The following is a 27,878-nucleotide window of genomic DNA, read 5'->3' as shown; positions in this document are numbered from 1 at the left end:
TAATGCATGTAACAAAAATTGCAACAATTAAGCTGAATAAAATAGATTTACACACTCAATAAAATAGATTTGCACACTCAGAACCTATATATATATATATATATATATATATATATATAAACGCACGTTTGAAATATATAATCTTATAACGTATATATTCAATACATGTAACGAAAATTGCCAAAATTAAGCTCAATAAAATACATTTGTGCACCCAGTCTCTCTCTCTCTCTCTCTCTCTCTCTATATATATATATATATATATATATATATATATATATATATATATATACACGAAAAATCGAAAAAGTATCATATAGCAAATGTCTTCGTTGTATTTAATATTTGCTTGAATGAATAAATGTTATATATATATATATATATGTATATATATATATATATATATTTATCGATGATAGAATTAACCTGTCTCATTATATCATTACTAATCTCTTTACTGTCTTGATAATCTGTTTTGTTTCATACATAGAAAGTTTATTACATTGAAAACTATAATAACAATTTAATTAGAAGAAGCCATCCTATATTAACACTTAGCAAACCAAAATACATTCGTTACCTATTCGCATAAGTATAGGAAATTATTGGAAATATTTTAAACTGTTCAACGTTCATACACTTTTATTAGAGGGCACTATTTTCTATTCTTAATATGAACTATATATTGTAGCTACAGCTCTAGCATTGGGTTTTTCTAAAATGTAAAGTTCTAATAAAAATGTCATGGTTTTCTTGCTGATTTCTGCGGCTTTTTATACATCGTGTTATTTATGTTACCAAAAAATGCCCAATAGAAGAAGAGAAAATACTCTCTCTCTCTCTCTCTCTCTCTCTCTCTCTCTATATATATATATATATATATATATATATATATATATATATATATATATATATATATATTGCAATTTATTTTCAAAGTAATATTTCTGTCCTGGATATGACCTTAGACTATATCTGATGGTGATGCCCCAGCTTGCGGGCTTTGGGGAGTGTTGAGCCACTCTTTAATTGTCATTGCTCCCAGGTCCACTCTAACCCAGAGTGTTAGTACCTGTTATGGTTCCAACTATGGGTTAAATAGAAAGCGACTTGAAATAAAAAATGAATTCTATTAAAAAAAACTTTATTCAAAATTACTGGATTCGGCATTAAAAACCTGAAAAGGGTTGCTATGACGTAAAACAAAAACAACCAACCAAAGTAATATTCCATATAAGTATGCTTGAGAGAACTTGAATGTCTTCAAGACGCTGCTCTTGAGTGTTGGAGATCTCATGTACAGTGGTTTAGTAGGACAGTCTGGCATGAGGACAATTTTCTTTACAAGTAAATCTGACTACGTATTAAATAAACAAAATATTCTCTGTCCAAAACCATTCACTAGGTATGCCTAGCCTACATAGGCTGTTACCCTAAGAAAATGCAAAAAGCTAGATCCACCATTAAACTAAATGGATTCTTATCGTGCAATCCAGTAATACTCCGAAACCACGAAAAACATAGACTACAACATATTTACATTGTAATTTGGAAGAAAGAAATCATGTTTTCAAATTCTTTACTAACTCAGAGTGTGAGAGATAAAGGGTAATTTTAACAGGATATTCGAATATCTATGTATCTCCTATAAAGATCAGGTGTTATCTATGTATTTCTTATAAATATCAGGTGTTATCTATGTATCTCTTATAAAGATCAGATGTTAGGAAGGCGTCCCATTGCTGTCTGATAACTTCGACTGATTTAAATTTCAACAAAAACGAAAAGCTCCTTATAGAAAATAGGATTTTCGTAGATTACACTATTGACCGAACACACTTGGAAATAAATGCAACAAGCGGTAAATCTTAATTTTACGTGATGATAATATGGAAAAAAAGTAAAAGATGAAGAGTAATAATGTATAAAGAGATACGAGGGCGGGGTTGTATGTTTTTATTTGTTATATCCCTGCAACATGGATAACATTATTTATAAAATGTTCTTACTAATAACCAGTTCTAATTTTTCGGTAAGTGTACTGCTCAATCCTTACTACTGTCAATACCAAAGAAAAATACGAATTACTTAAGCCTTGCAGCCACACATTGCTGATGAACCGATTAAATAAAGTTCGTTCAAATACTCGTACGGATTCGAAAAGATCGACCTGAAAAGATCGCAGGCTACATTTGCCAACACGTTACGAAAATAGCATCCAAAATGAGAACAGTAATCGAAATAAAAGAAGAAAACTTATACTAGCACAAATCAGTTTAACGTGATTTTAATAAGATCATAAGCAAGTATACTATTCTGGTATATAATACTTTACTTTCCACTCGTATATACATAAACACATACGTATACATACATCTATCTATATACTTAGACGGTGTTTAATATATTATACGGAAGCTGATTTTACAGCAAACACTATGTGCCTGCTTTCGAGCACATAATTTAGTATATTACCAGATTTTAATGAGAAATAATTCTTATTTTCCTCCTTTTTTTAATTCATTAGGGAGAAAATATATTGGGAAAATATGATTAAATAGACCTACTTGTGTAACAAAACCTGAATGAATGTGTGTGAAAATAATAGCAGCAGCCGAAGGGTAGATGGCTATTGAACATATTGGAACTAGCAACAGTTACACAATGTACGCAAATTAGCAGGTATGTGCGAGTTTATGTCACGGGAAAAAAAGAAAAAAAAATACTCAATATGCTCGGCAAAGAAGCAAAGTTTTCACTGGGCAAGATGGACGTGTGAAAGTCGAGGGCGAGAAGGCGCTTGCTCGCGCTGGTGAGAGGTGGTGGGTACAAATACCTTCTAGAAAAGTGTGTGCGAAGAGACTTTTGTAAAATAATGAAATGCGTTGTTTTGAAAGAACCACGGATCTATGCTTTTCATTTGCACTTAAAAAAAAATATTGAGGCTGATTAATTTTTTGAATGTTTGTTTCCTTTGCGACAGTACCAGACGGCGTGGGGGTCCGATAGAGGTTTAAACTGTTGCGGCACTATTGCAAAGTAATCAGCATGGTACACGCGTGTAAGTTACTCCTTCTTCCTACAATAATGATTTTACTGTTACGAAATGTTATGCAACACATTACACAGTTTTTCGCAGTAATCACAGAAATAAAACAAAGCAACTCTAAAAACGTGAAGGAAAAACTTACTATTTTCTTTTTCTTGCAACAACGGGGCTTTCAATTATATACATATATAATAATTTACAGAGGTCTTTGTGAAGGTTATCTGACCATCTAATCATCGGCTTTTATCTCGGTGACCACAACGGTGTTGTTGTAAATCCTTAAAACATGTCCGAACCATCTGAGACTGCATTACAGCTGTCTTACATTCAATCGTTACAATGCCGTACCGTTTCTAATAGAGGGCAAGTTGTGGAGAATGGCAACAATTCCATTGATAAAATCGTTACAAACAAACTGCTGAAATAAACCTATGTTGAACAGATTGCGGACTTGACAGCAACACAGTAGTATACTATTGGAAACCTCGTTAGTAGAATAAAAACAGCATTCCCAAATGAACTTCAAGTCCTATCTGAGGTCATAAGTGTATTCTTTTTGAAGTAATGCCTTTGGGGAAAGGTCAAACTAAACCCCTGCTGTCGAAAGCATATGTTAATTCGAGAAGGTTTGGATACTGGCAAGGAACTCACATTGCCTCAAGAACTACAATAAATCGCACAGCATGGTATCCTCTTGGTTGCTTGCGTGAGGGTAAGGGCACAGCAATAATTACATTAGTTTTGAAATAGACGTAGAGGATTGATTATAAAGCCGAAAAAGTTTTCTGTTTGTAACTTGTAAATTAGTTTTGTGTAGAATATCCTCGAGGTCATTTTATATATACTTTTGAATAATATGTTTATTGCAGCTGGACCCTCTCACTTTTTATCTATCTATCTATCTATCTATCTATCTATTTTCACACAATTATATATTTAGTAATTATGCCCATTTAGACATGCATTTTTAAAATTATTTTTTAAATTAAATACTTATAACATACGCGTGACACAAAAAAAATACATTATTATTAAAAATATAATATTTTTATTCATGAAAATAATATCGGCTACATATGCGCATACATGCTTCAGTTTCGATTTCCTTTGAAATCCAACATCATCAGGCCGAAATGTTCTAATAAACTAAATTATTAAACAATAAGACTAACTGTTTAAAGATCTATTGTATTAAAACCTTTAGGCCTGATACAGAAAGATAAAATAACAACTTAAACATCTATGTGCATATGTAACTTATAATATTTGTATAAATAACATGAATACTACGGGGGTGGGGGTCCAAAAGTAATACTTTCTATGGTTTGATTTTGAAGATATTCATTAGAACTAAACTCTACTGACGATAACTGCTAAATTTCTAGATTCCTTCCTCGAAAACGGCAATTTCCGTCATTCATCAGAAACATCGCTCCTGAAACGTGGCGACTAACAGGTAAAAAATGGGAAGGGAAAGGTACGAGGGTTCTGAAGGTAAACACATGTTTCATTTCTGCTATCATGTTTGTCGCTGAGATTATTTTTTATTGTATTACAGTCGCAAATTCGCGTCACCATTTCATAATCCACACACACGTACTCGCTTTCACGCAGGTATGTATATATTGATGTATATGTACATGCACACATGTTTATATTTTGATTTTGCTTCGACTTAAAATTTCAGGAATCATGTACTCTTTGCTGGGACTAACACTTAATCTAGTTAGGATACATGAACACGGGACTTTTGTACTAATGCTTCTTTTTACATCTCAAACTTTGAGGTTATAAAGAACGTTACTTTTAACTCTACTAATTGAATAGTATAGCATGTGTTTCTTGTGACCTTTTGGCAAAACCAGATTAAAAGATAAGAAGTCATCTAGGCTGCAGTAACATTATTATGACAAAACGCATTATTAGTTTACTAAGCCAGTGTATAGCTATGTCGCGGGATCTTAATTGGGACTCATATACTGTAACTCCGCAGGAACAAACAAATAGAATGGAAAAGAAATAGAAATCGAACTCGCCATATTTTAGTGCAAATGAAATGACTTTATTCGTGGTTCCTCCAAATTAAAACGCACTTCATTATCTAGAAAAAGTCTTTTCGCATAGGCAGGTGCTTTGTCCTGACTACGTTGTGTATTTTATCTACTTTCCTTGTGACGCAAGTTCTCACATATTTGATATATATATATATATATATATATATATATATATATATATATATATATATATATATAGCAAATGTATGCGAACTTGAGTAACAAGGAAAGTAGACAAAATACACAACGTATATACATGTTTTTTTTTAATTATTACCGTTTTATCTGTTTGGTTACATATGTTTCGGATGTTAGACCGTGTTTACGATCTAACAGCCTCGTCAGACCTTACAGAAATGGTTGGTTAGTATTAGGAAAAATGAGGGATTTTCCTAATACTAACCAATCATTTCTGTAAGGTCTGACGAGGCTGTTAGATCGTAAACACGACCCAACATCCGAAACATATGTAACCAAACAGTATAAACAGTATAAAAAATAAAACATAATTGCTCAGCAATAGTATTGAGTACTCTCTTCAGGTTTTTACTAATTACCAGATTTACCATATATATATATATATATATATATATATATATATATATATATATATATATATATATATATATATATAATCGCGTTGACACACCGGTACTCGCAGAACACCGACATTAAGCAACGTTAAGCTTAGTTAGTACCAGATGGGTGACCATTTTGGAATGCTGCTTATCTCGACATTTGTGTGTGCTTAGAGATTTCGCAACTCTTGCCACGAAAATTTCACGCACAGGCACACCTTCGTGGTTATCCATAGTCTCTCAAAGACTGAAGGAGACCTTATATATATATATATATATATATATATATATATATATATATATATATATATATATGTGTGTGTGTGTGTGTGTATGTATTTGTATTTAAAAAAAGTTTTCCTTCAACCACAGCAACACTTGAAGGTCTAAAAGTTTAACAAAACATGTATGAGTTATTTCTTTACTTCTTTTTCTCCCCCACTCCAAAAAAAAATAAATAAATAAATAAAATAAAAAAGAAAACTCCAGAAGGAACTTATCTCTGTAGACGATGTTTTGCCGGGAGTCACGTTTACTTGTTGTTTTCTCGTAGTGAGACCTTTTCAAGAGCTGCCAGTTCCTAAGGGAAATGCTTAGAGACTTTCTCCAAAGAAAAAAAAAATTAAATACATATTCACGTTTCTGTAGAAAGGACCCCCCACACATCCCTCAGACGCATTTAGAAATGGCAGAACCATTTTCTTTCTTATTTTTGCTTTGAATGTTTTATATATTTATTTTTTATTGAGAAATATTTTACTTATCATTTTTTCAGTCCGAGTCGACTGTTATATATATGTATATCAAAGTTAGTTTTTTCTTTGTTGCTTCTTTTTTCTAAAGCGTTTATGTTTTCTTATGTTTCCAGACTAGCTTTCGCGTTTTCCTTTAAATCTAATAAAAGCTGTTTATTTTTGCTGCAAATCTGTTTATGAAACGTACCTTTTCATGAGTTATTTCTCCTTGGACGTTTTAATATTCGCTTATCTGGATCTTTATTTATTTCTTTACATCATGCGGGAAGATGTAACACAAGATCACGAATTGCGGAAAGTTAAGCCAGCGCCCCAACTAAGGAGCACTTTAGCCATCTAAATATTTCTTGAGCAGAACCATCGACATCTCCCGCTCGAATCTTTTCAGCCGAAAGACATGAGCCACAGACTAGAAAGGTAGGTCTCTTATAATTATACGACCTTACAGCTTTTCGTTTGTCCAAAGAGAAAATGCCAATTCAAAATGGCTGCTATTCTTTTGGCTTCGGTTGGATTTGTCTATTATTAAGCTAGCGAACATTTCTTAATTATTTATGTCGTATTACAAGATAAGATAAGCCTTTATTGTGCACTGAATACATCGAAAGTTATGAGTTCGAAAGAGATATAGTTTACGACACTGCCAAACATGAAAAAGTATTTTGTCATATTTTGCACAATCACCAAAAGTACATCACCACTCACAAGGATTCTAGCATTGAATATATTCAACTAAAAAAAGATGATTATAATCCCTTTTCCGTAAGTGAACAGTTAACTATATCGAAATACATCCGCATTGTGGTCTCTTGGATTACCGAATTACAGAACAAGAACGCCTCTAATCTGGTGGAGTATCAATATATCGAGTTAACATCAGAGCGAGAATGAGGACCGTTACTTCCATTAGCTTGTGTGTAGCTGTGTCGAGATGACCGGGTTAAAAGTATTATTTTATTTTAACTATTTAATAAGAGTTTAATTGTATGCCTATGTAAGTATTCCCTAACGAATGCTTATAGAAATATATAGATGAAACCCGAATATGACATATAGTAAGTAATTATTCAAACACAGTAGTCTTTAAATATATGGTAAAGTGTTAGTTTTACTCATTTACTTTAAAGCGCTACATCTCACTCATTTTGCGACCAAATTTCAAACAAATTTTAAATATCATAAGTCACTTTTTCAGCTATTTTTTTGAAAAAAAATGAATCTTTGTTTAGTAAAACACAAGTTATAATAAAATGACTGGTATTCAAAAGTTCTTAGTATCTGCAATGAAATGTATCAACGGTTACTTTTTATTGGTTACCAAAGCAACTTTGCCAACATTCAGCCAGAGGAGCGTCTGGATTTTCAAGCACTGACTGGTCTTCCAATGAACATTTAGCCAAAATAGCATTTTTGTGTTTCACATTCCGACTGGTCTTCCTATGAACATTCAGCCAGAGGAGATTCTTTTGTTTCAAGCCCCGATTGAACTTCTGATGGACCTTCAGCCCGAAGAGTTTCGTGTGTTTCAATCTCCGACTTGTCTTCCTGTGAAGCAGGGCGTGCTTAGTGTGTTGAACCCCATATTGGTCATCCGATAAACATTCGGCCATATGAAATTCTTATTTTAAGCCCCGATTGGTCTTCTGACAGACATAAGCAAGAGCTTATCCCGGCTGAACTTCCAATGAACATTCAGGCACAAGATCCTCATTGTGTTTCAAGCCGAGCTGGTCGTCTGATGGACATATGAACTAGCGTTTCATGCTTACACAAACATTAGTGTAGGTAACAATTACTGCCGCTAATTTTTAAATATATATGTACATTCTTTACTTTTCTATTCTCATTACTTTAGACATATACACTAATGTTTAATGCTTATGCAAGCATCAGTGTATGGTAACAATTCCTCCAGATACTATATATATATATATATATATATATATATATATATATAAATAAACGTTTTATACTTAATTATATATATATATATATATAAATAGTTTTTTTATCTATATATATATATATATATATTTATATTTTAAAAAACATTTGTTTTGTCCTACATACATTAGTGTTTCACGCTTACGCAATCACTAGTAAGGGGTAACAATTTCTCCCAGTAATAAATTCATGTATAAGTTTTTTTCTGAATTATATATATAATAAAATATTTATTTAGACCTACATACACAAGTGTTTCATGCCTATGCAATCATCAGTGTAAGGTAACATTTCCCACCCGTTATATATATATATATATATATATATATATAGATATATATATCACCCACATACAGTACTGTCTCGTTGTATCAATTTTTCATCAGTGTGGCAAAATATACACCTTTTCACATGATCTTAGATCGAACCTACAACCGTCGCGTTGACAGTCGCAGCTCTAACCATCGGACCACGAATCAATATACGTAAATATTTCTCCTCAAATGTCTATAAAATTAACATTTGCACGTCGCACAGTGCTTTACTCTCTGTCTGTTTATAAGCAAATAGTGCGCTTCGCTTTAGACGTATACATCGTATATATAACTTTAATATTGCAGTTTTTCAAAATTCAATTTAACATTATATAATTATTTTTTATTGCTGCAATATGTGACGTTATCAATTCATTATATTTTTACAAGAATGTCTTATCTATTTCTTTTCCAGTTTTAACAACTAGTCCTTTTACTTTTCTAAGTTTAATCTAAATTATATTACTTTTCATGCTCGCATTTTTCTATGTAATATACGATGTATTTCTGTAGAAAAATATGCAGATATTTACATAGATTAATATACATTTAAATATTTGTTTGTATATTAACATTGTATTACTGACACCTGATTAACTAATAATAAGGAAATTTTAAGCATTATATGTGTTTTATGCAATGTATTTAGATTTTTGTAAAATTTTCTCAAATATGTTATACGTCCATTAATATGTACTTCCTAAATTAAAGTTTCCTTTAAGTTGTGAAAAGCGTATTAAGGGGGTATATATGTGCACCCTTACAAATATGCTAGCATCTAGTTATTCTGGCTATCAAAATATACTAAGTAATTAATCTCCCTATTCAAGTGATTCTCTCCCGTGTAGGAATCCCTTTCCTATAATCTCAATGAGATCATCAACGGGCAAATTTGGAGATAGAATGAAAGATGTAACAGTGATGCTGACCATTTCCTAGAATTTTGTATCGAGCGGTGTAAAAAAGAAAAACGATGGGAAAGATGGAAAAAGCACAGAAGATTAGAATAAACGAAATTTACGCAAATAGAAAAAAACAGGAGAGGGGAGGGAATAAACATTGAATAGGAATAGAGAGTGTTTCTTCAGTTTTTGATGGGACAGATAATTTGGATTATATTTTTAATGGAAATCCCCCCAGACAATGCGAAAAATCAACTGATATAAGGAGCTAAAGATACTCCTTCAAGATTAAAAAAACAACAAAAAAAAAAAACTTGCAAAATATATTCTAAGAGAAAACAGATTCTGATCAAGATAACAATAATTCTTCCTTCTTCGTCAGAAACATCGCTTCGGGAATGTGAGGACTAAAAGACAAAATAAAGAAAAGCAAAACTTATAGAGCTGATGAAAGTAAACTCAAGATCCACTTTCGATTATTTCTATCTACTATGATTAGCGTTTCTGAATTTTAGAGATAAGGTTTGGTTATTCGTATTATTTGGATTCATCGGACTACTGTTCTCATCTTGAGTATGATTTTCACAATGGATCCCTCTATGTAACCGCTGACCTTCTTCAGGTGTACTCTAAAAATTACTAAAGTTATTGGAATAATAAATTGTAAAAAGTGATATTCTCCTGAAGGTTGAAGGTTCAATCCTCAGTGTGAGCGACTGAAAAATACAATTGCGACTTGGCCTTCGGGACAAAATCAAAGTGTAGTATATGTTCTTCAGATGCTGCACTTCTATTTCTTGTTCTCTTTCGGTGGAGGAGAAATCCTTCATGACTGAGACAATTTTTATTTTTGTACCTTTTCTCCACGTTAAAAAACGACCCTGGTGTCTAACTCTGTCCCGTGGGGAGGCCTAGTAAATAGGTACTTAGGACTTCTATCTAGTCATCACTGACGTAACAAGAGCATGCTACCCCGTGAAGTAAATAAAGGGTTCCGCTCGAAATTCCGTCCAAATTCCCTAGTTCAGAAGAAACATTCCAGAGTTCGACAAGATACACCTGACCAAGGTCGGAGGTTACATCGACCGAAAGGTGGTGAAAAGTACACTCAAGATGAGAACAGTAGACCAAAGGATCTAAGTACTACTAATATTGTGGTTAATTTAATTTTATATTATTTTCACAAGGCCTCGATGCCTGTAGCCTTCGGCTTTCTTCAAGTGTATCTGTTCAAGATTAGGACTTATTCTGCCGTACCGTTAGTTACCAAAATATGTGCTGAAGAGAATCCAAATTTACGTGACACCCTTTGGGGATTCTATACTAATATAACAATTGCAAAGCACGGAAGATTTCTACCCGGTCACGTTGACAGAATGAGAGTAAATTAAATATAGGGTTCCGTTCAAAATACCACGCAGGTTTCCGAGTTCAAAAGAAATATTCCTACGTTCAAAAGATACACATGAAAGTCTAAGATTCACCGATCCAAACATTGTGACAATAACACCTAAAATGATAACAGTTGTACAAAAATTACGAATCATGAATCCAAACCAAATACAGAAACATAAAAAAATGTTCATAAGCATGTGAAAAATATAAGACTTATTATCAGAAAAATAGTAAATAGGCCGTGGATGGCATTATTTATTTGTAACAAAAAAATATTAGAGTCGTTTATTTGTTTAAAGGAACATAAACTTAATGTGTAAAGCATTGATTCTGAGGTATTTAAGTGTCACCACTTGAAATGTAGATTAATATTTAACATCTAAATGTATCTGGATATACAATTTTTATTAAAAAAAGATTGCGAAAGAAACGCATTATGAGTAAGGATTTTGTGCGCAATTGTATTTGTATGCGTTTATTATTTCTGTATTCGATCAGCAAATGAGTGAATTGTATAATTGTTCTTTTCCAAAACACCCTGACCATTTTTATAGCCGACCTTGTGTCTAAATATGTCCTCGTGGGGAGGAATGTAAAAGAAGGCTACTTAACAAAAACATATGGACGTATCTAAAACATCTGAAAGAAGTTATGAGTATTCTACAGGGAACAATGCCGAAGACAATATTCTTGGCACCAACCTTTCAAATTCTCATTCCACGACCCTCAAAATGAATACCACAGATATATAGGAAAGGTTTTGAATTCTTGAGGGCTTTACCGGTAAAAGAAAGGATTGGAAACGGAGGGGAATAGAGAATGAATTGGGAGGGGGGTACAGAGGTCAACAATTAACAGCTGTTTTAAAAAAAAAAAGTTTAATAATTCTATGCATGGCTCCGTTGTGTTCATCTATCCCTCTTGCCTGGATGCAACAGCTGATGATGCCCCCTTCTTGTGGGTAAGATCACCCTGACTTTGTACTTTGAGGGGAGATGAATGCCTTGAAAAGTAATTATATACGCAGGAAAAAAAACTGAAAAAAGATCAGGGTTTTGAATGTACGATGTCTGTCTGGTACAAACAGTATGTGGTCTTGTGGAATATTTAATAAGACCTCATGAGACAAGATTGGATGGGTTGATGCCCCATGGATCTGGTTGAGCTGGTGCATATGGGTAACTGAGCTGAATAGGATACACTGATGGCCACTTTAATAAAGTATTGGATTATATATATATATATATATATATATATATATATATATATATAATTGTGTGCGTGTTTCTGATGATTTTCTGAAGGTATATTGCATTAGATATTACAAACAATATGTTTATTACAATAATTAAAATAATACAAATGTAAAATCAAGTTTAGGAATAATTTTATGTTGAACAACGTTTGCTTAAACGAGAGAATGCTATCTAATACACGATACACGCGTGTATACATACATATATCATGTATTTATCCATGTATAATATGTGACCTTGTTTTATATCTGTCTGCTGAACCATCTCTACCAAACTACTCTCTTAATTTGTTGTCGATAAACTTCAAATTACATATATACGAGATTTGAACTTGTGGCATGAATTCGATCTGAACCCTATCCAATATATTCAATTCGGTTTTAAGCCCCAAACATAAATACTACGAGAGAGTATACGACTCATTATAGAAAAATGATAGCTTGAGGCCCGGCAATTTTTGTAGCGATAAAATGATTTCTTATAGCAACTTACCAACAGTACAGCAATACGCATTATGCAAAACATCTAAAACGTATAATTCTTTATGATGCTAAAAAGTATGTAATAGTTACATGTTGTGACTAATCAGGACGTTATAAAGATGAGCTACTACAACAAAATAGAATAACCTATAGACAGAATAATAACATTATCAAAACTTCTCTTAAAATTCATAAAAAAAAATTCAAACAATTTAATTGACAGCATGGTTTATAATGACAAAATATTTTTTAAAAAATAGCAATTCTACTCATATCGAAGCATTATCCAAGATAAATTCCGAGGATTGACACTGACTTAGTGGTTAATGACACATATTAATAACATAGGTTTTCAAGATTCGAATTTGTGTTCTTGTCTTTGTAGGCAGAATTCCAACTAGAAAGATAATGAGGAAAATAATGCACATAATAAATATCTCATTCAAGCGAAATGGGTGATACTCGGCAAACACTAACGTCAGTGAGACACGTTTCGAAAGCCGCCAACTTTCACGCGGTTTATTCTTTAACTAAACATCAACTTTACCAATCACCTAAACAAATGCAATTGGAAGAATACCAAGATATATCTAAATTTTCTGAAATTAAATGTAAATCTCCACCCAAGTAAGTAATGTTGTTTCATTTTTATCAATTTCGGCGCCTTGGGGAGGTAGACTTTTTCTAGTGGCAACGTGGAACATCACTTCTCGGGCTAGACTTCATTTTCGATGTCCTCAGTTATAAACAAAAAAAAACTCATTGTATCTGGATTCAACCAATCTCATCCAGATTGAATGTGGAGGATATTTTTTCTTTTACACGGTGGTCACCACTTATCAAGGCCCGGAAGCCACTCAGGGATAAGGGTTATTGCAAGTACAGTACGTTATTGTGGAGATTTGATGAAGTGTTTACTTAAGGGGGCGATTCATTAGGAATTTGTTAACGTTGGACTTGAAGACATCCCAGTTGCAGCCAGGTGGGAAGCAGGCAGACGGGACAAAGCTCCACAGGCGCGCAGCCCCAAGAAAGAAGCTTTGTTCACGGAATCCACGCGCTGATCTAGACACAGACAAAGAGTGGGGGAAATCCTTCACAGCGGACTCAGCTAGACGGGTGTTTTTCGTGAAAGATTGGCGAGGGGAGACCTGAGACGGGATATAAAAAATCTATATTTTTTCTAGTTCTATTTAAACCTGACTTTGACAAGAAGAAAGATATTCTGACTAGTACCAAACAATAGTACTTGTTATAATGATACATTTAATCTTCTCTGTCTTTGACTAGTGAAATAATATTCCTATACTCTTATATGGAAATCACCCCAGAAAAAGAAACGAACCAATTAAATGAATATGCAAAAAAAGCCGCCGACACGTATGCAAATGATCAAGCCGTGACGTCACAACGGTATCGAAGGAAAAGAATGGAAAATATGAGCGAGAGTAATATAATAAAGTTTCGACGCGGAAGAAGGAAAGGCACGTGTAGACACAGCAGATTCTTCTTTTACGCAAACCTTTGTATAAAACAAAAAAGAGTCCAAATAAAAGAATAATAGAGCATAGTAAATGTGTAATAGATGCATGATAAGTACATAATAAACGAACAATAAAGGAATTACAAACGCATAATAGATTCATGATAAATGAATAATAGACGCATAATAAACGCTTAATAGATAAATAATAGATGAATAATAGGACAGACTAAGCAACTAACTGACCATATTGTCGTGGCTTGAAAAATACATGTCAGGCGATTTTATGTGGAAACGATCAGTAATAAATGCCTTTTCTTTCAACTAAACAACGCATCTCGTACAGGTTTTTTTTTCTTTGTTTTCCTGCGAGAATTTCATACGTAACGTTGAATCGGTATTAGCCGATTACGGCCACGTTACAGCGGGATGTAAGAACTAAAAACCAAGCATAAAACAATCCAACGAAAAGTTCTAAAGAAATAGATTTCGACCCAGAAAAGAGCAATTTTACCTGCTAGAATGTGAGAGCTAAAAGATGAAATGAATGCGGAAAAAGTTACGAGGAGGCAAAGCAATGTTAATATTGTGTTTATAGATCTCAATCCCGAGTGTCTTTTTTAGAATGTATAGGATTTTATGCAAGAATAGTTTTGTTTCAGCTAGGATTAATTAAGATTTTCAGTTTATATGCATTGTATACTTGCTATTCATATTACTTTTTTGGTTGGTTGGTTTGTTGTTTTTGTTTCACGGCATATAATTCGCACTTTTTATTTTAAGATTCAAATATTAATAACTACATTTTATTTCAGTATTTAATTTATGTATTTCTGTTGTATTAAATGCTAGCTTTAATTTTTTTTTTTTTTCTCGTCCATAAATTTTTATCTACCAAGTTGATCTTAAATATTGTATAATCAATCCATTATATTATCATTTTCAGTCCCCCACCCCTAATTTCTGGCTCCCATCTTATCTCGCAATTACTTATAACGTCACCAACTAACTTCGGAAGAACCCCCCCCCCCATCCGATTTTGTTTTATATCATAAGTTGCTTAAAACGTGATTAGTTAAAGTTCAGAATAAAATCACGCTTTCTCTTAACGGTTAATTTAAAAAAAAAAAAATCTTCTGAACGCTATTAAAAGTTAAATTCTACACTAGTTTGGAGACGGAATGCGTTGTTGTGATAAGTGATTTTCTCTACTAATTCGCACTTTTTATTTTAAGATTCAAATATTAATAACTACATTTTATTTCAGTATTTAATTTATGTATTTCTGTTGTATTAAATGCTAGCTTTAATTTTTTTTTTTTTTCCTCGTCCATAAATGTTTATTTATCTACCGAGTTGATTGCAAAAATAGATTACCTAATTGTACTCATTTTTAGTTCGTGGGAGGGGAATCTATCACCATACTTTCCCTTAAACATGTCCGTTGGACTTTTATTAAGTACAATACTTAATAGTTATTTTTTTATTTTTTTTTAATGGAGAGTAGAAAACGCATTGTGGATGCGTTATCGGCAGCTCCTGTTACTCTCACTTCTTCTTATTTGTCCCTCAGTCCTCATTTTTTAAATGAGTGATTTTTCTGACAAAGGGAGAAGAAAAAGCTGTTTTCTAGGTTGGCAGTATTTTTGCGCGAACAGTTGGCAGAGTTGGTGGAAATTTTCTGTTTCTATGTCTATCCTTGTAGCCATGTCACTAGTAAGGGTGCTGGAGGTAAACGTTTTGTCTGGACTGACGTTATCCGCCTGATAGTCAGGGACCCGAACCTTGGATTAACCACTAAGGAGGCTGTCCTATCAGCAGGTGCAAAGTACTGGGGCTGCTGTATTGCCATTTGGTGAATGGAATCTGGACCATGCAGTAGCTTCTGGTGGGGCCTCTCGATGCCATACTAGTGGGTAATTGTTACGGCTTTACCTTATCATGTGGTACAAAAAAAAAATTCTTCGTTTCTTTTTCTCTCTTAGTTTCCCCTCTCTGTCCTGCTCTAAGTAAATCTGTCGACCTAGTCCACAAATTCCAAAATTTCATCATGACAAGTTTCAAGAAAAAATACACGATTAAACCCGGTTCTCCAACTTCCAACGTAGACACCTACTACCATGTCTCCTTCTCCAACATCAGGGGTCTACGTTTTAACCTTCCAGAGGTTGAAACCCAATTACAGGAGACTAAACCAGACCTTTTATTTTTAAGTGAAACTGGCATTGGACAGGCTATTTCCCTTGATGAGTTTGCAATTACAGGATACTCTAACTTAACTTCTAAATCTGACCCCCAAGATCGCCATGGGCATGGAATATGTGCCTATATTAAAGATAGCTTTCCATGTGGGAGGGACATCTCCAGGGAAGATCCTAACTTACCCTATATGTGCTTCCGGGTTGCTTTAGCTCACACTACTGCATTTATATTTACTCTCTATCGCCCCCACAACAGCGGAGTTACTATCTTTCAAAGCATATCTGAGAAAATTGACCAAGTCCTTTCTACTTATCCTTCAGCTAACATTCACGTATGTGGAGACTTCAATGTTCACAACGTCGAATGGTTGACCCACTCAAACAAGACCGATGATGAGTGGAGGTTCTGTCATGATTTCTCCATTGCCTATGACCTCACTCAGATTGTTCAGGAACCTACCCGTGTGCCCGATAATGACGGCCAGTATGCGAGCCTACTAGACCTTTTTCTCACAACTTGCCCTGAACTATGTTCAGTTTCTGTTCTGTCGCCTCTTGGATCTTCCGACCACTCTGTTGTATCAATTAAGATAAAAATGAAATGTAATAAGTCCCCAGACGTACCTCTTCATCGTACAGTATATCGATACACTAAGGCTGACTGGGATAGCTTCCGTACATTTATATCTGATCTACCTCTGCATTCCATGTTTAAAAAGGATGTGTCCTCTATAGTATTAGACCTAACTGAATGGTTAATTGTAGGTATTGACCATTTCATACCCTCTAAAAAGTTTCAGCAAAAACCTAACAGCCAGCCATGGTTCTCTCCAGAATGTGCTGCTGCCATTGCGCACAGAAATCACTTTTTCCACTGCTTCAAACGTAATAGATGTATGGAAACTAAAGCCGTTTTCAGGACTGCCAGCAACCATTGTAAGAAAGTAATAAGGAACGCAAGAGAGTTATATGCTCAATCTGTTAAGTCCAAAGTAGCTGAGCAGCGGCTTGGTTCCCACCAGTTTTGGCAAATAGCAAACAGAATCCTGAACAGAAGCGTGTGCTCCATCCCAACTATTATCAATGGACCTTAGGTAATCTCGTCAGCATCAGACAAAGCCAAACTCTTTGTCAAGAACTTTGCAGCTAATTCTACCCTTTGCGACCAAGACCGCCAACCCCCAATATTTCCTCTTGTATCAGAAAACACGCTACGTGATATACGTATATCTGTACGTGATGTTGCCAAGCTAATCAAAAACCTTCATTCCAGTAAAGCAACTGGCCCTGATGGTATTCCAATTATAGTACTCAAAAAACTTCAACCTGAACTAGCGCCCATACTTACAAAACTGTTTAAACGTTGTCTTAAGGAGAATAGTTTCCCATCTCCCTGGAAAATCTCATCAGTATGCCCTGTATTTAAGAATTCAGGTGATCGCTCATCCCCCTCTCAGTACAGGCCAATAAGTCTCCTGTGCGTCATGAGTAAGTTGCTAGAATCTGTATTAAATACAGAAGTAATCAAACATCTCAACAAAAATAACCTTCTTAGTGACACTCAATATGGTTTCCGTTCTGCTAGATCTACAGCAGATGTCCTTACAGTTATATCGCATAGGATTAGCAAATCTCTGGACGGTGGCAATCTTTCTAGGGCAATTGCTCTTGACATATCTAAAGCCTTTGATAGGGTATGGCATAAAGGTTTACTTCATAAGATCGCTAGCTATGGTATAGCTGGAAAAGTCTTCTCAATTATTAAATCATTTCTTTCTGATAGGTTCATAAGAGTAGTAGTTGAGGGGCAAAAATCAGAAGCTCACAGTATTAATGCCGGTGTCCCTCATGGATCCATCCTGGGCCCAACTCTTTTCCTGATCTACATTAATGATCTTCCAAATCATATCCTTACATCATTTGTAGACATTTATGCTGACGACACTACCATTTATGGTACCACATCTAAGACAGTAAACGAGCAAGTTCTCTCCAATTCTCTCTCCTCTGATCTTGAGCACATAGTACAATGGGGAAAGGAGTGGCTGGTTACTTTTAATGCATCTAAAACCAAGCTTCTCTCTTTACATCATCAACATTCTAATCCACATTTGTCATCAATTGAAATGAATGGCTCTCGTCTTCAGGAGGCCTCAAGTTTTGACAAGCTTCTGGGCTTGACCATTACTCCTGATCTTAAATGGAACACGTATATCAAATCTGTTGCCAAGGCCGCTGGAAAAATGGTGGGATCTTTCTATCGATCCAGTAGATATCTCACTGCTGATGCTATTCTCTATCTATATAAGAGCCAGGTACGTCCAAGGATGGAATACTGTTGCCACATCTGGGCAGGAGCTGCTAGAAAGGACTTGGCCTGCCTTGATAGAGTTCAAAATAGACTTCGTAGCCTCGTAGGAGATGTCCTTTTCTCCTCCTTGCAACCTCTATCTCACAGAAGAGATGTTGCGAATTTGTCTCTGATGTATCGTTATTTTCATGGAAAGTGTTCAACTGAGCTTCAATCTATGGTCCCCCCTCGCCAAACTTTCACAAGAAACACTCGTCTAGCTGTAAACACTATCAATAATTTCCCCCACTCTTTATCTGTCCCTAAACCTAAACGTAGATTCCATGAACAAAGCTTCTTTCTTAGAACTGCACGCCTGTGGAATTGTCTTCCGTTTTCCTGCTTTCCGGCTGACTACAATATGGTTTTGTTCAAGTCTAAAGTAAATAAGTTCTTGATGAGCCGTTCCATATAAGTTATTAAATTTACCAAATTTTCATTACTAATGATTACTATATTGACCAACTTCTACTGTACACTCTTTAACCCTTATCCTTGAGTGGCCTCTGGGCCTTGATAATGTGGTGATGCCTTTGTAAAAAAAAAAAAAAAAAAAAAATATCAACCCATTTCAGGTTATTTAATGCTGAAGATTTTGAAGAAGAACTTTTTAATAGAATATATTTGTTGTTTTCAAGTCGGTTTATATTTAACCCGTAGTTTGGTCAGAGTGGACGTGGGAGCAATGCCAATTAAAGAGTGGCTCCACATTCTCCAAAGCCCGCAAGCTTGGGGCTCACCACTGGATAGAGTTTAAGGTCATATCCAGGACCTAATAATATTTTGGACTGTTGCTTAATGATATACTAATGCATGTATTCATGTGTGGATCCATTAATCACAGTTTTTATTAAGAAATTGCTTCAGATAAAACTTAAAAGCATTTGATGTGATGAAGTACTTTACTAGCACAAGAAAGTCAAACAGTTGCCAATATCAAGTGGTAAAAGGTTGGTTGGTTGGTTTTGTTTTACGGCATATCAACCCTTTTCGGGTTATTTAATGCCGAATCCAAAGATTTTGAAGAAAACTTTTTTTAATAGAATATATTTGTTGTTTTACCGTCGGTTTCTATTTAACCCACAGTTGGGACCCTTACAGGTACTACCACTCCGGATCAGAGTGGACCTGGGAGCAATGGTAATTAAAGGGTAGCTCCACACTCCCCAAAGCCCACAAGCTGGGGCTTCGCCACTGGATATGGTTTAAGGTCATATCCAGGATCTCCATTGAGGGACTTTTACCCTCTGCAGGGGGGGGGGGCAGTCGGCGTAGTCTAATTCCCCACCGACAGGGCCCAAGAGTCAGCCAATATCAATTATATTCCTTTATGGAAAACATCGCTATTAAAGGAAGAAAACTAACGAAAAATGTAAGATAAGCGAGGGTTATGAGGCTTTCAAATATAAACCTAAGATCTATTGTCGATTCTCATCATTACTCTTAGTATTTTAGTTTTGCAATTTTAATATCATAAATTATGAATATGATAAAATATCGAGATTATATTTAATGAGATTAAACCAGGATAACTTTGATCCTGCTGGGCTCAAAAGAAAACATACATATCTAGGCATTTAACTAATGAATCTATAAAAAATATATTGTTTTGGGCGTGTATCACGGAAGCTGTATATGTGTGTAAAAAAGGAAACTACAAGATTATGTGCAAGGTGAATCAAATGTTACCTGTTTATCAATTTTCTTAATGTTATAGTAAATAAAGACAATATTCTGTCACACTGAAACGTTACTAATATTCATTACATTTTTATAATAAAGTTATGTTTTCTCCTGTAAGTTCACTATCCATATGGCTATTACTCCATGCTTTGTCTATAATTTTAATATGGTCATGATTTGGTGTTTCCGGAAAATATGCATCAGTTACATTCGATTCGATAGTTTCCTACGTTATTTCTGACCTACTCAACTAACAAAAATCTCATAGGTAGATGTAATCGTAGTTAATTTAATTCATACAAAAGAACCTACGAACACTAGCTTCCACGTCACACGTAGTTTTCGTCTTCATTGGGTATATTATTCATTGCATCATTCAGCATAATAAAATACTGCACTTTGTGCATAGTTTAAATACAAGAGGACCGAAAGATGTTTTTTTTTTCATTTTTAAAATTTAAGATCTCCAAAATGTATTTCTTACACAATTAATTCTAACATAAACAACTACATTATTCTATTAGTATATTTTGTCGCAAATTTTCGCTTGGATGGAAAATGGTCTCATATATTAACACAATACAGTCGATTTTGACCTGCAACTTCAGTCACTATATGACTATAAACATATGCGCTATGTATAATTCTAATATCGACATGATTTACTTAAATAACTAATGGGAGTTCCTGCAAATTATCCGTGATATTTGATTTCTGATTTTCATACATTAATTCTGACCTACTATATTAAATGGTTTTTATTAGAACATTTTTGTTCAAATTAGTTTGGGATTTAATAATACCCAAATGTGCATCGTACGGTGATTGAACTATCAGATGGCAGAATAACATTTTTAATGTATTTCTTTTCTTTTCTGATGCAATTTCCCGCCACAATCTACGAATATTTTCACTGATAACAATATGTTGAATCATTATAAGAGACACACAAATATACATACACACATACATATATGCATGATGATGATGATGATGATGATGATGATGATTGCAACGTCTTGTCAGACGAGTGCCACTCCCTCAGACATTTAAAATCCATGAGCCCAAATGCCTGAGGAAGTATCTATACAAAGAGGATGTTACAGAGTCTTAGCTATGTACGACAGCTAAATCTCTCTCTCGGTTCAAAATGTTGAGATCCAACAACAAGCAAGAGCAAGATAGCCAGCAACAAATTAAACTGCAGACTAGCTTAATGCGGGTACTGGTCTCCCGCTTTATGTTTTTTTTAAATCAGAGATTTGCTTCTCCTAGAAAGGTTGCCTTCACCACAGCTTACGGGAGCCCTCTCCACCCCAATACAGATATACACACACACAAATATACACGGTGCTAGTTGGCCGTTGACCCAGAAAAAGAGTTCATTCGCCCTTTGGAAGGTCTTGTTTTTAATCCTCCAGGGAGACTGCCGCCCTCCTCACCAAACAAGTCTGGTGGGGGAACCAGTTTAGTCGCCGGTGACCCGACCATGAGGCAGGTAGTACTGGGTTACATGGTACCAGTAGCATATGACATGACCTGACACATATATACATACATACATACATACATATATACACACACGTATATATATATATATATATATATATATATATATATATATATATATATATCATTATTATAATTATTGATACGTATATTATAAATTATAGTAAAAATGAAACAGGTTTGCTGATTTCATTTAAAGGAGAACGTTCCTTGTGAATATCAAATCCAAGCGAGATAACGCCATCAATTTAACTATTCGTTCATCAAATTTGTGTCGTATTTCGTATCTGATACTTTAAAATCGCGCACCAAATTGATACTTACTGGAATCAAAGTAACTTACCCTCAGGGATCTAAGTAGGACGGGTGTGTCAACGTGATCTTGCTGGACCTAAAATACATCTATACACAATATTTCTCATAGATGTTTTGGTTTAACAAAACCTGACGGTATACATCTATCATAGTTCCATTCTACCCTACAGCTTGTGAACGGTAGTAATACTCGATAGACATCATTTATTTTATTTGTAGCATAAAGCAGCAGCAAAATTAGAGAGAACTCGTAATCGCTTGATTAGAATCACACTCGCTCCTATACTAACACGAAAACAAAACAAAACAAAACTTTATTCTGCTTAACCCTCGTATCCAAAATAATGAGGGTGGACTTTATGAGTTATATTCAGCCGACATCGAAAACCAAACAATGATTTAAGAGCATCTTAGCTTCTTGGGTATGGATGGGGGACGTTAATATCGGCAACCTAGGGCGTGGCATGCGCGCATTAAAATCTCAACCCAAAGAATGTAAGAGTTACATGTCTTGACTAATCAGGATGTTATAATGGAGCTGAGCTCCAACAAAAACCAAAAACGAAAAACAACAAAGAAAAAAAAACATGACTCATAGCTCCTAACCCCTTGTCGCTTTATTTTATGTTTCCTTTGGTTTATTACTAGTTCTTCTCTCCATCTGAGAGAGCTGACCAAGACAAAAGAACGGGTGTGTCTACCCTTGAAAACGCATATCTGATTTAAGGTCAACGAAAACAATAATGAACCTGATACGTGCTTATTTATTAAACAATAAGATCAATATCAAAATACATTTATTTCAAACTGAAAACTATATTTATTTTTTTATATATTTACGTCACACCAACCGCATAATGAATGTGCTTCGATGCTGTTCAAATTAGAACATTCTGGTAAAAAAAATTTAAAAAATGGAGAAAGAGGAGGGAGAACATACGTTCTTGTTATGGACGGATGTATAGTGTGAAGTTGTATTCACCAAAGAATTTACCAGTCTCCAACCGTAGAAAGATGTATCATGAGGCTGGAAGATGGTGATAGGAAGTACACTTCGGTCGTTTAATCGAAATTTAAAAAAATCGGAACATTTAAAGTTATTAGATTCGGATGAATTTTATTCTTTCCCAAGTTTCGCAAACAAATTGTTTTTTTTGTTTTTTTGTTTTTTACATAGCCATCACCACATTATCAAGGCCAAGAGGCCACTCAAGGATAAGGGTTAAATTAAAGAGTGTACAGTAGAAATTGGACAATATAGTAATCATTAGTAATGAAAATTTGGTTTTACTTTAATTTTTGTTTTAATCTGAGAACATTTAGAACCTTATTCTCCATTGTTGATACTAATGATAACGTTATAATATTTATAGATTTTAAACGTAACATATGTACTTCAACTAGTAAATATTTAAATATATCATTTGCACACATTCACTCTTTCGGTTATTACATTTGCATATTTTTACTTTCCAATATGTATTTTTATGCTTGATGTCTGCATTATGTAAGAGAAAATGTTGAGCTTCAATGTAAAGCTGTTATATAAGTAGGGTTTGTGTTTGAATACAATATTTTAAGAGATAATTTGAAGATCAAAGGTGATCTCAAAGCGGAAGTTTATGTAATCAACGTCTTTTTCTCTTTCGAGTTGGGTGAGTATTTAAGCAAACTGATCCGAATTGTGGCTGTTTCCCGAGGCTCCCAAGTAATGGTGCGGTCGTATAAAATGAAGCGAAGTGTCAAGTGACAGCAATCTATTTATTTTTCAGCCAGGTAGCAGAGATTTTCTCACGAGGTCGAGGATACGTTCTCAATAATTAGTCCCCAGAGTTTTGGCTACTAGAGATATGGGCATTTATTCTGTCTGGCTGAGGTATCGGTCTATGCAGTTATAGGAATTAAACCCGTCTATAGTTTACCTAGTTTTTTCTGAAAAATATATAAGTTCTATTGCTAATCTTCTAGGGTCACTACTCCTGGATGACGCCGATCGAGTTGTTCAGGCATATTTTTAAGTCAGATTTCTCTGGCTCCCAGATGCTGGCTGTTTGATCTTCACCTTTTGACCTTGTGTCACATAATTATCGTGAGGAAAAAGAGGTAAATATTATCTATCGGTCTACCGTACTCCCTTTCTCTCTACTTCTTTCTCTCTGCCCCCTTCTCTCTTTCTCTCCCTGCTTTCCTTCTTCCCTCTATCTCGAGCGCGCCATTATGCATGATAATGTATTTTTATCAAATTCCACTCTGGGCTTATCAATGATTCAAGTAATCTATATTTAGAAACTATTCTTATAGTCCCACATAAGCGTATGAGTTATTCATCTCCAGGCCATCAAGAACGTGGCTTCTCGGCGACAAAATATATGTATAACATTTATACAACTGACCGGTAAGGGAAATCATAGTGTAACGTTGTCCCCGGAAAAACGCAGGTTGTGTGCGGTTTCAATCGCAAAGTAGAGCAAGGAAAAAAGAACAGGAAATAACTCCAACTCGCTGGATCTTTGTAGCAACAACATTTATTTCCTCATTCTCTTTTTACGGCTGTGATGTTTCTCATGTGATCGTCTTCTCGATCGTCCTTCACGTCTCGCACGTGATTGCGAATGCTATCTATATCTCACACGTAACCGTTCTCTTTTTCTTAGTCTTTTTTTCCGGTGACTCCAGTTCCTATGCATTTACGAGAGGCGTGCAATAAGTTGTGCCCCTGACCACTTTCCATAGCAGTAGAGCAACGAAACTTGGCTCAGTTATTAGTCTTACTCTACATAGGAACCACCCAGAGCTATACATTTCTCCCATCGTTTGATGCAGCTCTGGGGGACAGTTTTGTAGAACATCGCAGGTTGGTCCCCCAACTACGACGTGACTTCAGAAATCAAGACTGCATCATCTGGGAAACGCTTTCCTTTAAAAAAACAACTTCATGGCTGGGAAGAGGTGAAAGTCAGAGGGTGCAAGCTCAGGAGAGTAAGAAGGATTGGGAAGGATTTCATAACCACACACCCGTGCTTCTGATCTGGCAACATGAGAGTTGTGGACCGGAGCGTTGTTCTGCAGGAGGAGGGTACCATTGCTGATCTTGCCCCGCCTCTTGATTTTGATAGCTTTCCTTAATTTCCTCAAAAGTGAAGCTTAATACGCTTCTGTAATTGTGGTACCCTTTGCCAAGAAATCTGTCATCACTACTCTGTCCTAGTCCCAGAAGACTGTGAGCATGACCTTTAAAGCAGAGGGCTGTACCCTTGCCTACTTTGGAGATGGTGAGTCCAAGTGCTTCCACTGCATTGACTGGGCTTTGGTCTCTGGATCATAGTGACGGACAAAGGTTTCATCATGTGTAAATAGTCTTTTGAAAAACTTTGACGCACCTTCTTGGCAAATCTCCAAATTTATCATCGAGCACTCAACGCGTTCTCATTTCTGGAATGGTGTAAGCAACCTGGGAATCCATCTGGCAGACACCTTATGCATATGCAAATAGTCATGAATGATAGTTTCCACAAACCCTGTACTAATCTTGACATCTTGGGCTATTTCGCGAATAGTAATGCGCCGATATTCCAAAATGGCAGCCTTCACTTGACGGACAGATGCCTCATCAATGGCAGAAGGGGAGGGTCGACCAGATATGGGAGCTGTTTCCACAGACTTCCGGCCATGTTTGAATTCAAGATGACAGCGTTTTACAAGGCCATATAATGGGGCATTATCACCATCAGTTTTTTTTTCATTTCATCAAAAGTCTCCTGTGGTGTGCGTCCTTTCAAATACAAAAACCGGATCACTGCTCGACATTCAAAAGACTCAATTCACACCTGACTCAGTTCAAACACCTGTAAAACAGATACTACAATTAGTTCAGAGCTGTAATTTGCCACATAACTCGTAGAGATATAAATCATTGCATAGGGAAAATTTCAGCTAGATCAGACAACTAGAAGTGGGCCAGGGGCATTACTTATTGCCCGGCTCTCGTACATCCGCGCATCCGCATTATGTTAAAATAGCATACATACTTTCCTCTAAACTAACTTCCACACGTTTACTTTAGATCTTACCAGCCTCAGTTAATCCATTTATTATTTACTGGTATTAACTTATTATTCTATGTGACTTTGTAGATCTACTCTGTTGTCGTGCTAATTTTGATGATAAACCTGAGTCTTTGCGAACTCCACAAACAAAAAACATAAAAACATGATTTGATTCCAGAAATCGTCCAAGTACGGACAACGAATTATTGATAAATAGCGGGAGTGTCTGGCGTTGCCTACTGTTTAGATGGTGTAATAAGGACCTTTGAGGTGGGTCAAAACAACAGTAGCCGGGGTGCCCGGGTGTGTGTAAGTGGTGTATTAATGGACTCCGGAGGTGTGAAAAAAGTGGAAGTAGCGGGGGGGCCGATAGTAAGCAAGCAGGCTCAAACCCGTAATGCGAAAGAAAATAAAAAGGTTTAAAAAAAACGTGACGTTTAGCCGATGTCTCTATTCCCCGACAGGAAGTTGAGAATGTTGATATTAAGCGTAGCCAATCCAATCGATACGATGCCTTGCAAAAACGGCGAAGGAAAACCGATCACATCCTTGTATAAAACTGCCGAGTTGAGGGTGAAGAAATTAACGGTTTTAGCCAATTTTTCGATATTTATCGGCCAACACGACGTGCTTCAAAATGATACCGATATCGTCAGGATCCGTCGCGTATGTCGAAAGTTTTTGGCAGACATACATACATACACATATACATACATCATACATACACACATACATATACACACACAAACCGGCGATTATATTATAGACTAGAGGGGGTACCCGGCGTTGCCTATTGTTTAGGTGGTGTAGTAAGGAGCTCAGGGGAATTCAAAGCGACAGTAAAAAAGAGGTAGTAGAGGGGCGGGTGGAATCAAAACAACAGTACGCAGAGGTGTTAAAAATGGTAGACATTTTTGTACATACATTTAAAATTGTGAGGGACCATTGGAACTTCAGTATATAATGCTATACATCTTATGGCATGACTGAGCAGATTTATGATTTCAGGTTCAAATGAACGGTGCAGTAGGATTAGAATACACCCTACTAATAACTGATCGTCACGGTTTGTCAATTTCAAAAATGTAATCTGATCGTGAAGAGACTTTTGCAATGAAATTCTGTATTAAACTTAGAAAACATGCCACAGAAAAGTCTTAAATGCTTCAGCTGCTTTTTGGACTATTTTGCAGGAGTCGAGCATCAGTTTTTGTGGCATAAGGGATTCAAGTAAGGCAGGGGATCTATGAGAGATCATGAGAGACGTGAGAGGAGCAATGAAGAGAGAACACCAGAGTTGATTGCTCAAATGAAAAATATCACAAATAAAACCCGTTGTGTGTCTATAGAGAAACAAAGGACACACTGCCTTTGTTTTATCGTTATTGCCATGACAAGTGCTCGTCCGCGCTTCAATCCCTGCCCCCTCACCAATATTTCACGAAAAATACTCTTCTAGCTGAAACCACTGTCAGTAATTTTCCCCACTCTTTATCTATGCCTAAATCAAAACGTAGATTCCATGAACAAAGATTTTCTTATAAGTGCACGCCAGTGGAACT

Source organism: Euprymna scolopes, chromosome 2 (assembly GCF_053919585.1).
Source record: "Euprymna scolopes isolate OS-2025 chromosome 2, ASM5391958v1, whole genome shotgun sequence".
NCBI classification, from domain to species: domain Eukaryota; kingdom Metazoa; phylum Mollusca; class Cephalopoda; order Sepiida; family Sepiolidae; genus Euprymna; species Euprymna scolopes.
The sequence above is the reverse complement of the archived record's forward strand: the minus strand, read 5'-3'. Positions refer to the sequence as shown.